At 51.9% G+C, this 11,983-nt stretch overlaps 1 protein-coding gene across 8 annotated transcripts in view; it reads left to right on the top strand.

Annotated features, from left to right (window-relative positions):
- Rbfox3 (RNA binding fox-1 homolog 3) overlaps positions 1-11,983 on the top strand; it is a 425,230-nt gene that overhangs the window by 97,123 nt on the left and 316,124 nt on the right. For all 8 annotated transcript variants that reach the window (XM_029484009.1, XM_029484010.1, XM_021176021.2 and 5 more), the window contains one exon: positions 1,731-1,869. The gene's annotated coding sequence lies outside the window, so the exon portion shown is untranslated. The remainder of the gene's footprint in view (positions 1-1,730; positions 1,870-11,983) is intronic.

The raw sequence follows: 11,983 nt of genomic DNA, 5'->3' as shown, positions 1-11,983 counted from the left end.
GGTGTGGGTGTGTGTGTGTGTAGGGGGTCATGTTCTTTGCCAACAGTGGACAGCTTTAACCCTTCACACTCCAGTGACCTAGGTTCCTGGAGTTAGAGTTAAAGGTATTCTGTGTGTGTGTGTGTGTGTGTGTGTGTGTGTGTGTGTGTGTGTGTGTGTGTACATGCACATACATGTACAGGGGACATCGTGGGGACTCAGAATTTCCCATTTGTCCTCCCTGCAGCTGCAGAGAGGAGGAGGCTGAGGTTGCTAGACCATTTTGGGGGGCAGGTTTAGACATGCCATGTGTATTTCTCAGCTGGAACATGAGCTTGCCCAGCTCAAATTTGGGGACATGGTACTACACTCTGCACACACAATACACAGTGGGGGCACAGTAACTATGCTTCTGAGGGCAAGGAAAACTCAGGCCCACCCCCACAAATGAGAGCCTGTTGCTGACAACAGGAGTAGCAGACTGTGGTCTTGACCCTGGGGCCCTGCAAAGAGTAGGTATCTATCTCCTCTCTCCCATCTCTCAGCCAGCCCTGGCCTGGCTCCTCTCCTCCTCCACCCTGCCACACTCCTCTGTCATTGTGGTGGGGATTGCCAGAGTGGAGTATAGGAGTTACAATCCCACGAATCTACAAAAGCTGGGGCTGCGTGGCTGCGTGGCTGCTGGGGTATGGCTGGGGCCTTAGGCCTCCACCCTGTGTTCTGGGATATTCTGTGCAGTGGATGATGGATGGATGGCACTTCGCACTGCAGAGCGAAGGAAATGAGCCCTCCGTGGTGGAGGATAGGCCGCCGCTCAGTTTTCTCCCACCCAACCTTGGTCAAAGCAAACAAACTGGCCTGAGGCTTTTGGTGGGGCATGGCCAGGCGGGTGTGGGATGGTGAAGATTTTGGTGTTCTGAGTGTTCTGAGCCTGGATGGTTTTACTAGAAAAGGGCTATGTGCAGAATTTCTGGGGTTGGAGCGGGGAGATTACAATTGCAATTACAGAGGGCAAGCACCCTATGTGACAGTGGACACGAGGTGTGCTATGCGCGCCAGGAAGAGTTACCCTGCGTATACAGTGATATTCTGGAGTCCCTGGGTACAGGGAGGAGGGAGTGGCATAGGAGAGGTTCCAGAGCTCACGAGTCCTATCAGCAGCGGGAGGTTTATCATGAGACCACATGTGATACCTTAGCTCGGAGTCTGTCATCTGCTCTTACTTTCCTAGACCTCAAATCCTGTGAACTGGGAGCTCCCAAAGGCTGAGTTAGTTCACCATGGTCATCAAAGCAATGTTGGGTGTTTCTTCCGATTGACTGCCCCTGGAGGGTTGTGTTTAGAACGGGACACAATCTGACCATTCCTACTAAAAGAGAGGGACGAGGTATCTGTGGGGTGTGTATGTGTTGGGTTAGAGTCTAAGCCGGAGGAGACAGGGACTGAGGCTAGAAGGAGCCACGGAAGAAGGTGGGGAACAGCTTGGGGAGGGACAAGCACCCATGGGATTGGGGAGTCAGAGGACATGGGCTGCCTGAGAGGGCAATGGCTCAGGCAGGTGGCCGAATGGCCGAGAGTGGGTGCCAGGCAGAGCCTAGGTGCTCGTGGATGGGTGGTTACCACATGACTGATTCCTGGCGGCAGGCTCTTGACTGTGTACCAGCATTTGTTTTATATTAAAGGGGAGGGACTATTTCCAAGGCAGGGCATTTATTTTTGTTTTTTTTTGTTTTCGTTTTCCTTCTCTTCAGGTTGAAAAGCTGCCTGTGAGAACCTAGTGCTCTTTCACGATCCCACTCTGCGTGGGCACACACACACTCCATACTGAGGAAGCCTCATCAGTTCTTCCACGGGCCCCTGGCTACAGGAAAGTAGACGGCACCCCAACAGGTAAGGCCACAAGGCTCCCCTGCTCTGCCTTGGCATCTGAGTTTGCGTCGAGGATCACTAATAAGGCCACTTCAGTAGTGGGGCAATAGCAGGATGTCCTATGCCTGTGTTTGCAGTTCATTGCGTCTTCGTGGCTTCTACAAGTTGGTTAAGTTACAGAGAGTCCCCGGGTCCCCAGGAAATCATGGCCGTTGACTTTGTTCTCTGTGTCCTGACACTCATCAGCACAGTTTGGGGAACTTAGTCTGGGAAGGAGAGCAGCTCCTGCCAGGTGGTCAGTATGAGATGTGTAAGTGGGCAAGGCTGGGATTTGATCCTCCAACATAATGTCCAGGTTGTCCTCAAGCCAGTGAGCAGCAGTGAGCCTCCATCTTGCTGCTAAGGTGATAGAGTGAGTCCCTGTCCCTCAGGCTGAGCAACAGGTTCTGACAGGAGCCACCAGGGCCAGTGTCACACTTAGAGGTTTCAAATACAGCCCACAAGACTTCGTTCATTTTCCATGCTAGCTACAGGGCTTGGGGACTCTTGATCTTGATAATTGTGTAGGCCTGTTTGTAGACCCCAAGAAAATGCTACATGTGTGATTTCAGTTTTATGCTATACGACGCTCGGGAGAAGGTTGTGAGAACCCTGGGAACTATGTGTTTCCATGCTTTCTTCCTGGGAAGTTAGGGAGCCCCTCCTCCTGGCTCATCTGCATACTCATCAGCTAGGAAATACCTCAAATGGGGAGGTCAGAGGACAACTTCTATAGCAACCCCATTATGTGGCTTCGGAGGAGGGAGCTCGGGACAGAGCTTGGTGGCAAGTGCCTTGTCTTGAGGAACCATTTCTCTGCTCCCCAGTGATGGACTTTGTTGGGCCAAGCATGTGGTAGGAACTGGACACAGGGCAGTGGCTGGCTTCTCCAGAGTCTGTATGTAGGAAAGAACTCTGCATGGTGTCGATGTCTCTCCAGGGGCATGCACACTGTTCCCTCGTGACTGGCCAAAGCTCTCTTCCCTGGGGTTTCCTTCTTGTATGAGGCTCACTGGTCCACAGACTTCCCTGTATATCAGCAATGCAGCCCATTCCGTGATCATGTGACCATCTCTGCAGCGTGCAGGAAAGGAATGAGCCCTCAGGAGACACCGTGCTTGGGTGTTTCAGTTTGGATCTTTTCCGGAGTCTGCAACAAGGTGACATTGGAGAGTTGGCAGTTCTGACTGACCACGTGGTCATGAGGGGAAAGAGGGGCAGCATGCTGGGTGGGCGAGCAGTGTCACTCTCGAGGTCAGGCACGGTCAATGTGTGCCCACATTTCTCAGTGGGTAGTCAGGAGATGGAGGAGTTATAGATGGAGGATTGCCTGAGTTCGAGCAGCTCTGATGAGCTCAGGAAAAATTCCTCACGGAGTTTGTAAGCTAATGGGGGCGGGGTGGGGGGCTGGGGAATAAGCTGCCGTGTTTTACAAGTAATGTCCAGGGGTGCAAAGGCCTCGGAGGACAAATGTGGTGTGATGAACTGACCAGTACTGGGGATTGGAGGCACCTGCTGTTCATGCAAGATGGTGTGGAAAAGGAAGTGAGAGAGAACCTTCCAGATGGGTTTTGATGCCGAAGGTCCGAGGTAGGGATGTGTCAGAGCATTGAGAAGATGGGTGTGAGGGCTAGGCTCAGGGTCGGATGGCTGAGTGGAAGTGGGCGGAGTGCAGAGGGGTCCAGTGCCCTGGGCTGTGATCAGAGGCCCTGGGGGATGGGGTGTTGTGATCTGCTAAAACCAACGGAATCCACGGAAGGGTTCTGAGTCAGGGCCTTCCTCCACTGTGTCAAGCCTGAGGAGATGAAGGCAATGCTGCCTTCTGTGAGGGTCAAGGCAGGGAGCCCCAAGTTGAAGCTGGAGTCAGCTGAGAGCTACTGTAGGCATGCTACTGTTCTTGAGGCTCAATCTGGACTGGGACTGGACCAGAGGTAGATGTTGGGCTAAGCTTGTCCTATGCTGACTGAGATGGCCCTGCTCAGAGAGCCCAAGCCACGCTGGGAGGTCCTCAGTGGACCCTTGTCACTCCAAGACCATGGCTTGTGGTTCCTGAGAGCCTCGGAGGGGCTGGGTCTTGCAGCTGGCCTCAGGCAAGCTCTAGTGTCCTGCTGCTGGGTGTTGGGGCTCCTGGTTCTACTTCCGAGTGAGGACAGCTGGCCCAGATTCACCTTCCTGGGCTTCAGAGAACCAGTCTCCCCAGAAAGGGAGCTCTTTGGAGTCATTAAAACTGAAAGCACAAAGCCCAGCAGGTCCCCAGGGTGGACCTGGGAAGTCCAGAGCCCAAGTGACTTTACATGTAGCGTCTTTGCCTAGCACACTCTCATTCTGACCTCTGTGCATTTAGAAGGTAGTTCTGACAGCTGTGTATCTAAGTCTTGTCCTTCCCATGGGGTGAAGGCAAGGGGAGTCTGGACTCACAGGGAGCCCATCTTCTAAGGGAGGATCATACAGAGGTATGTCCCAGGTACCTTTGTGTGATCTGCATGTCTTTTGTAGCTCTGGGATGGTAGATCTCCAAAGGACGAGGTCAGGCACATGGATGAGCAACCAGGCATGTCAGGCTGCTGACTCTTACACATATGCACGCGCGCACACACACACACAGACAGACACACAGACAGACACACACACACATAGACACACACAGACACACACACAGAGACAGACAAACATACACAGACAGACAGACAGACAAACACATAGACACACACACAGACAGACGATGCCTAGTGATGTCAAACCCACCACGGGGTGTGAGAATCCCTTGCTCTGAGTCTTTGGAGAAGAACTTCTCCTAAGAGTGGTTTTGAGGTCAGAAGAGCCTGCTGTAGCCTACAGCCTGGACAGAGCTGGGTCACAGTTCCCGGAATGGCTTTGACATTGTAGCTCACTTAGTGTGATCTCTACTACTGTCAAGATGTCCTTGCTCAAGGGATGATGAGAGAAGAAATGATTTCCTCCTGCCTTTGACCCTGCCCTCTGCATTTCTTGCCTTTAGGCAGGACCTTGTCCTTAGGTCTTATTTAAAAGCTCACCCCTTTCAATATGGAGTCAATTTAGATCTAACAGTGCAGCCAATTCCAGAACTTCATTAAAAACATGGGTGGACATAATCTGCTGTAAAATGAGGTGTTGTAGTGGCCAGTCTGCGGGCAGCAGTCCATCAGACATGCTGGAAGGAGACGTCTGTCACCCACTGGTACAGGGGATGTGCCAGCTTTCCCAGTCCCTTCTGCTGTTCAGCCATATTTGTATCCATTGCGGGTGTCACTCAGAGGAACCAGAGGCTGTGGCCAGCTGTTCCTTGTCCAGATGTTTCTGAGAGGGGAGAGCTGCTCACGTTCAGGAGCTGAAGGGAAAGTCAAGTCTTCCACCTGCCTTCTGTGCCTCTTGTAGGCGACTGAGGCTGGGGCCCTGCAGGCTGGGGTGGAGCATGCATGTTTGTGGTTGAGCTGCCGACACCCTACAAGTGCTCATCATTGGAAGACATCCATCTCCAAGGCCCCCACCCTCGAGCTTCGTCCCATGAGCACGACGAGCAACATCCCATAAATCATCTCCGAATGAGCGTGTTTCCTGCACTCATCCATCACACCCGGCTCTCCTCTGCTTGTTTTTAAAAGCTGTTAAACCAGAATCCATCACGGGGATGCTGCCGACACCTTGGGCTGAGCTGTACACAGGCTGCCCGAGTCTGTGGTGGTTAGACTATTCCCCCACCCCACCCCGGCCCCGCTTACTGAGGCCTCCTGGTGTGAGGAGGAGTGTAGGGAGGAGTGTGGGGAGGAGTGTGATCATGGCTTTACCCAGCCACATGGGAAGCCTCTTAGAGATAGACCTTCCCATCTGTCTGTCCAGAGCCTGCCCTGCTGTGCTGCTGCCCCACTGTGCTGTGTTGCTACTGGGTAGAAGGGTTGGAGCCCATTGGCCCCACACAGGGCTTCCTGGGCAGGACTCCTGCAGTCATCTGGGCTCTCTCTAGAACCTGATGGTTTAATTAGGGAACTTCATTGGAATGAACTCCCAGGATGCACTGTGCTCACCCTGGGGAAACCCATGGTTTTTCTACCCAGTTTCCTCTAACTGCTGCCTTCTCCCGAGTTTCCCTTCTCTCCATCCTCTCTATTCCTCCCCCATCTTCATCTCCTTCCTCCCTTTCTTTCTGCCTCCTCCTTTTTCTCCCCTCACCCCTCTTTCCCTCCTCCTCTCCTCTCCCTCCTCCCCTCCTCCCCCTCTTTCCCTCCTCCTTTCCTCCCCTCCTCCTTCTCTTTCCCTCCTCCCCCTCTTTCCCTCCTACTCTCCTCTCCCTCCTCCCCTCCTCTCTCTCTTTCCCTCATCCCCCTCCTCCCCTCTCCCCTCTTCCCTCCCATTGCAAGACTTCCTTCACCTTAGGTTTCTCTATGCCTCCTTCCCAGACCTGCTGGCCCAGCTCCATGCTCAGTCTCATTGTCCTCTTCCTTTCCCTGTAGTCCGGGACGGTTCACAGTCACGTGACATCCAAGACGCATGGGGGGGGGGAGTAAGAAGGCTCCTGAGATTCCATCTTCTCCATGAGAACCCTCGTCTGGAACCTTCCAGGCTTTGGGATGTTTCCTAAGCAACTGATGCTGGGTCTGCTCTAGGAGCTGCCGGGCCAGCCTCTAGACAGATGTTACAGGCCGTGGTGGCATTTGTGATATCGTCTCCCACAGGCCTTGGTGGCTGCAGCATCTCCTTTGTCCTCTTCCTGGCCTTGCATTTGTTGGTTGAAGGATAAAACCGCTTGTTGGAGTCGCTGCGACCTTTCCTAAAGAGTAGAAAACCAGGTCTTTACTTTTTCCTTGGTGGCTTGGAGCTCTGTGGTGGAGCTAGGAAGGGACTGGAAGGGTCACCGAGGATCCCAGAGTTCCCCAGGTCTTGACTCTGGGGTTAAGTTGCCCAATTAGAATGCATTAGTTACTAGGGTGTTAGAACATTAGTAACTATTTGGCTGTTCCACGTGTGGCTCCCACCCTGGACGGGGAAGGTGTCTCTGGGCTGTTGCTAACCGTTATGAGGGGTGGGACAGGATGACCCTGAGGTGGGGCCCAGAGCATCAGGGTGGCCACACGAACTGAAGATCGGCTGGTTGTGACCAGGCCGTGTCTTACTGTTCTATGGCTGCGACAGTCTCACAGAATCCCAGCCATCAGGAGGCAGACAGGGGATCCCTGGAGCAAGCTGGCTAGCCCACAAGCATGCAAACATACATATCAGATATACATACATACAAACCCACATGAATGTGTAGGTAGTTTGAAACAGGATATGTTTATTCTTGATCTGTCCCAGAGGTCAGAACCCCCCAGAGCAGGAGTTGCAGAGGCAATCAATTCCCTTCTGAACACCTGTAGCAGTTCCACAGTGCGTGTGGCTTGTGTCTGCATCTCTCCCATCCTGGCCTCCCCCATGTGTGCTGTCTGGGTACCTGACTTCACCTGCTTCCATCCTTTAAAGACTCTGCCATGTCTTTGGCCTCTGCTTAGCACAGACTCCCCCTAACTGGATGGTGCCTATGAAGTTCCTGTTTTTGTGTGTGTTCTATCACAAGGATTGGGAGCTAGGATGTGACTGCCTTTGGGGAACACAATTCTCAATTCAGTATCCTCCATGGTTGCTGGTTGTACGTCTGTCTATCTGTGTGTTCGCATGCATGTGGGCTAGCCAGCCTGCTCCAGGGTTCCCCTGTCTCTGCCTCCTGAGGGCTGGGATTCTGGGAGACGGCCGCATCTGCCTGGCTTTCATGTGCATTTGAATCCTCAAACCTGCACAGGAAGCACTTTATCCAGTGCGTTGTGATATGCTTAGTCCTGAAACCATCTTGAGAGCCAGTTAAGAGCGAAGTGGCTGCACCTTCATCTCACCCTAACAATACCCTGTTCATCACGTGATTCCGAGCACGTCCTCTCATACAGGAGAGAGAAACTGGGGTCCTGTCATGCAAGGCCTCATAAAGGACTGAAGAGAGCATCCTGGAGGAAGTTGGGGGGGGGTTGCTGAGCAAGGGAGGGAGGGAGGGTCCCTGGAGCGGGAGGAAATGAACTTCAGTCTCTGAATGGACAGGTAAGTGTTGGGAGTTAGGACTGCAGCAGGCCCAGCAGATACAGAGGCCAGAGGTGGGGGCTGGGAGAAGGCCCAGTGGAACCTCTGGGACCAAGAGGTATAGAGCAGAGGAACCCATGGAAGGCCCATGAGGGCTCCAGGAGACAGAATAAATGTCACCGAGAGAGGGGACAGAGGCGATCGGAGGAGTAGGAGCTCCGAGCTGCATCCAGGTTTACCTGTTAGAATCAAGCATCCCCAAGGAGACTGGACTCAGTCCTCTCTGTGCCTATGTGTCCCACTTTCTATTGAGATGGCGAACTATCTGTGGACAGGGGCCATCTTCAGGGAGAGCCACAGTTTACAGAAGGCAGGGAGCAACTATCTTGGTCCATCAGGAATAGAGTCAACACAGAACAGCATTCTGGGGTATGGACAGCCCTGACCCACAGCAATTATGGGCAGAAGTTGTGACCTAGGCATACCCTGGACAGAGAGACAGGAGTGGTTCTTGGTGGGTCTGTCTGCATCCCGAGATTGCAGGGTCTCATCACGGAAAGCCACGAGGCTCTCTTATCCGTGTCATCTGAGAGTCAGATATGGGGCGCGCTGGTATGACTCTCAGACAGGAGCCAAGCTGAGGTCCCTGGGTCTGGCTGCGTAGAATCTCCATCCTGTCCCTTTGCACAGACACAGCACACCGTTAGAGGGACAGCTGTGATTCCACTCAGAGAGTGAGCGTCAGTGGGCGTGTACCAATTGGGAGAAAGTCGCTCGTTATGGTTTGCAAGTGTTTCAGGGCTGGAGCTTCCAAAGGCACCTGTGTTCAGGAGAGGAGGGACTGGCAGAGGCCCAAGGAAGAGAGAACATAGAAGAGGGGACAGCACAAGCTTGGCTTGAGCTGTGTTTGTGTGTGTGTGTGAATGTGTGTATGTGAGTTTGTGTGTGTGTGTGTGATTGTGTGTGTATGTGAGAGAGAGAGAGATGACACTATGTTGTGGGCATGTGTGTTTGTATGTGTTGTGTGTGCAAATGCATATGTTGTGTGTATATGTATGTGCACACATGCATGCATATGTGTGACTGTGTGTGTTCCTGCATGTGCGTGATAGAAGAGGAAACAAAAGAGGGACAGTCACCCTGTCCTCTGCTGGGACAGACAGCTCCATCCTTGATCTTACACCACTGGCTGCTGCTGAGCTTTGGCTGGAAGTGCAGGAAGCTTGCAGGATGTGGACTCCTGCAGTTACCACTGGGCACCAATCATGATGTAAGCACCCTGGCAGGGCCAGAGAGCAATCAAAGCTGAACTCAAGCTCAACAAAGATCAAATAGGATGCTCCTGACATGCCACAAGAGGAGCTCCTGGGCCCAGAGCCCCCTGAACAGTGCAGAAGGCTTGGGGGTACCTCAAGGTGGCCTGCTGGTGAGGTACAGCCCATCTTGTCTGGAATGTTCATCATTCCAAAGGGTTGTGGGTGACATTGCCTTGTCAGACATCACGACTCTGAGAAGACAGAACCACAGGACAATGTGAGCACTGGAATGTTGCAGTAAATCTCCAACCCAAATATGCCCGGCAATGAAAACACAACTCAGTTAATATGATTACATGCTGTGCTCCTAGTTTGGGCAGATCTACCACTACACTAGCATCTTCCACATCTATGAGACCCCTTAGAACTTGCGGGTTCTCTAGGCTGTGTGCTTCTGCTCTGTTTTTCTTTCTTCCTCCTCCTCCTCTGTGTCCTCTCCCTCTTCCCTTTTCTCCTCCTTCTCTCTTCCAACCTTCTGCTCCACCTTCCTTTTGTCTGCCCAATCATAGCTCTCCTTTATTTTACAAATTAAGGTGGGAAGCAGGTTTACAGGAAATCACCTGAGTGCTGACTCATTCCTTGTTCGAAACCCCTCACAGAGAATGGAATTAATAACAAATATAATTAGCTGGAACATTCAGAATCAAGCCCCACCCCAGTCCTCCAACACTGAGCATGCATTCTGGATGGCTCAGGTCAACACTACTCAAAGTGAGCTCTGCACACAGGCCCTGTGAGCCATGGCTACTGGCCCCGGGCTTGAATACTGCACTTGAGAACAATGCACTAATCCATTTTCTATTTCTATAGATAAATATCTGAGCCTGGACAACTTTATAAAGCCAAGAAATTCATCTAGTACTAGAGGTTTAAGGGTATGGTTACTGGCACCAGCTCATCTCTGAAGAAGACCTGGGAGATATCACAGTGGCAGATGTGTGCACAGGAGGGACAGGTCACATGTCCAGACAGGAAGTCAGAGGAGAGAGGGATTCTTGTACCATAGCTCACACTTAAAAGATGTGAGTTAGGGTCTCATGAGAACCACCCTAATCTTTTCTGAGGTCATGACCCCAATGACCTAAGGATTTCCCACAGGGACCCACCTTCTAAAGAGCTCACCACCTCAAAACATTGCCTCTTTGGGGATCAAGCTCCCAAAATATGAACAGTGGTGGTGGTGATGATGGTGGTGGTGGTGGTGGTGACGATGGTAGGGACACACATTCTAACTACCATAGCAATCTGCTTCTATATTCTTTTACAACATACTGACAGTGGAATCTTAACGCTGTGGAATCTAATAAGAAATTAGCCTTGCCTGCGGGAATTAAAACCACAACTGCAGAGGATCTGGAAGGGCTCACAAAGCTGGTGTTTGCCTAGGTTTGGTTGCTACCCGTGTGTCCTGCATGGTGGTCTGGTTGTGGTCATAGGCTGCTTAGCATTATGGGAAGGCCTTGAGTCAGCTATGGCTCCTGGAGCCAAGCAGCCTCCACTGTGGCCCCAAGGCCTCACACATTCACTTCCCTGCAGTTTGCAGCTTCAGATTAAGGTGTTGGCAGGGTTTGGGTTCCAAGCCTCCCTTGGAATGAAGCTGTGTTCTCCGACTTCCCAGGGTCTCCCCTCTTTTCCTTTCTGTTCTCATCTCTTGGGAATTGTGGTCAGATGGCACCAGGACCTGCATGGTGCTGAACCTGACCCTCCTCAGCTCTTGCAGATTGTCTCCAAATGCACTGGCTAAACATCCAGGGTTAGGACTTTAGTAAATTAACATTTTTTTGAGACATAGTCTCAGTGTGTAGCCCTGGCTGGCCTGAAACTCACTATGTAGTCTGGCCTCAAACATTCAAAGATAGCCTGCCTTTAGCTCCTCAGTGCTGAAACTGAAGCTGTGCTCCACCACACTTGGCTTAGGATATGAATTTTTAAACATAATTTAGTTGATCCTAGGAAGGTGCATAAGAATTCACTGCTGTATTCTTTTTTACAACTAATAATGAATCTTCTATTATTTCAATTATCTCAACATTTGGAGTTAATTTTTGTCAAGGTTTTTGCCCTGTAGCCCAGGCTGGCTGCAGCTTAGAGCAAACCCTTCTGCCTAATCCCAAGTATGGGGTTATTGGTGTGCACCCCCACACCTGGGCAGGGGTTATACGTGTGCACCACCACACCTGGGCAGGGGTTATAGGTGTGTACCACCACACCTGGCCTTAAAAGATGTGCCTTTGTAGCATTGCTACTGTAATGTGTGTGGGTGAGTCCCAGCAGGCTCATGTGTGCCATCCTCCATGGAACCAGGGGTTCTGTGGGCCCCTGGTCTGGTTGGAAATGGCCAAAATGTTACAGCTCTCAGAAGGGAAGTCCATATGTGGCAGGGAGCCAGGGTCCCAGGTGTTGCCCACTGCTGTAGCAGCACCAATACCAGTGGCAGGGGCAGTGGTGGCGACACCATTGTCAAGGACAGCAAGGGCATGAGCCCAACAAGCCAGGCAGGTCCAAGGTCCAGTGGTGATTGCTTTGGAAGAGAAAACTGTTCCCTAAAGTGTTATAGCTCAGTAAAACAGCCAATCTCAGGTGATCGCCCCTCCCAGGGCAGGGATGATCAATTGATTACAGATGCTACCAGAGGCCATGTTTGTGTCTTCTCTGACTATCTGTGCTCTCTCTCTCTCTCTCTCTCTCTCTCTCTCTCTCTCTCTCTCTCTCTCTCTCTC

This window comes from Mus caroli, chromosome 11, assembly GCF_900094665.2.
Source record: "Mus caroli chromosome 11, CAROLI_EIJ_v1.1, whole genome shotgun sequence".
Lineage (NCBI taxonomy): Eukaryota > Metazoa > Chordata > Mammalia > Rodentia > Muridae > Mus > Mus caroli.
This window is presented reverse-complemented; position numbering and strand designations above follow the sequence as displayed.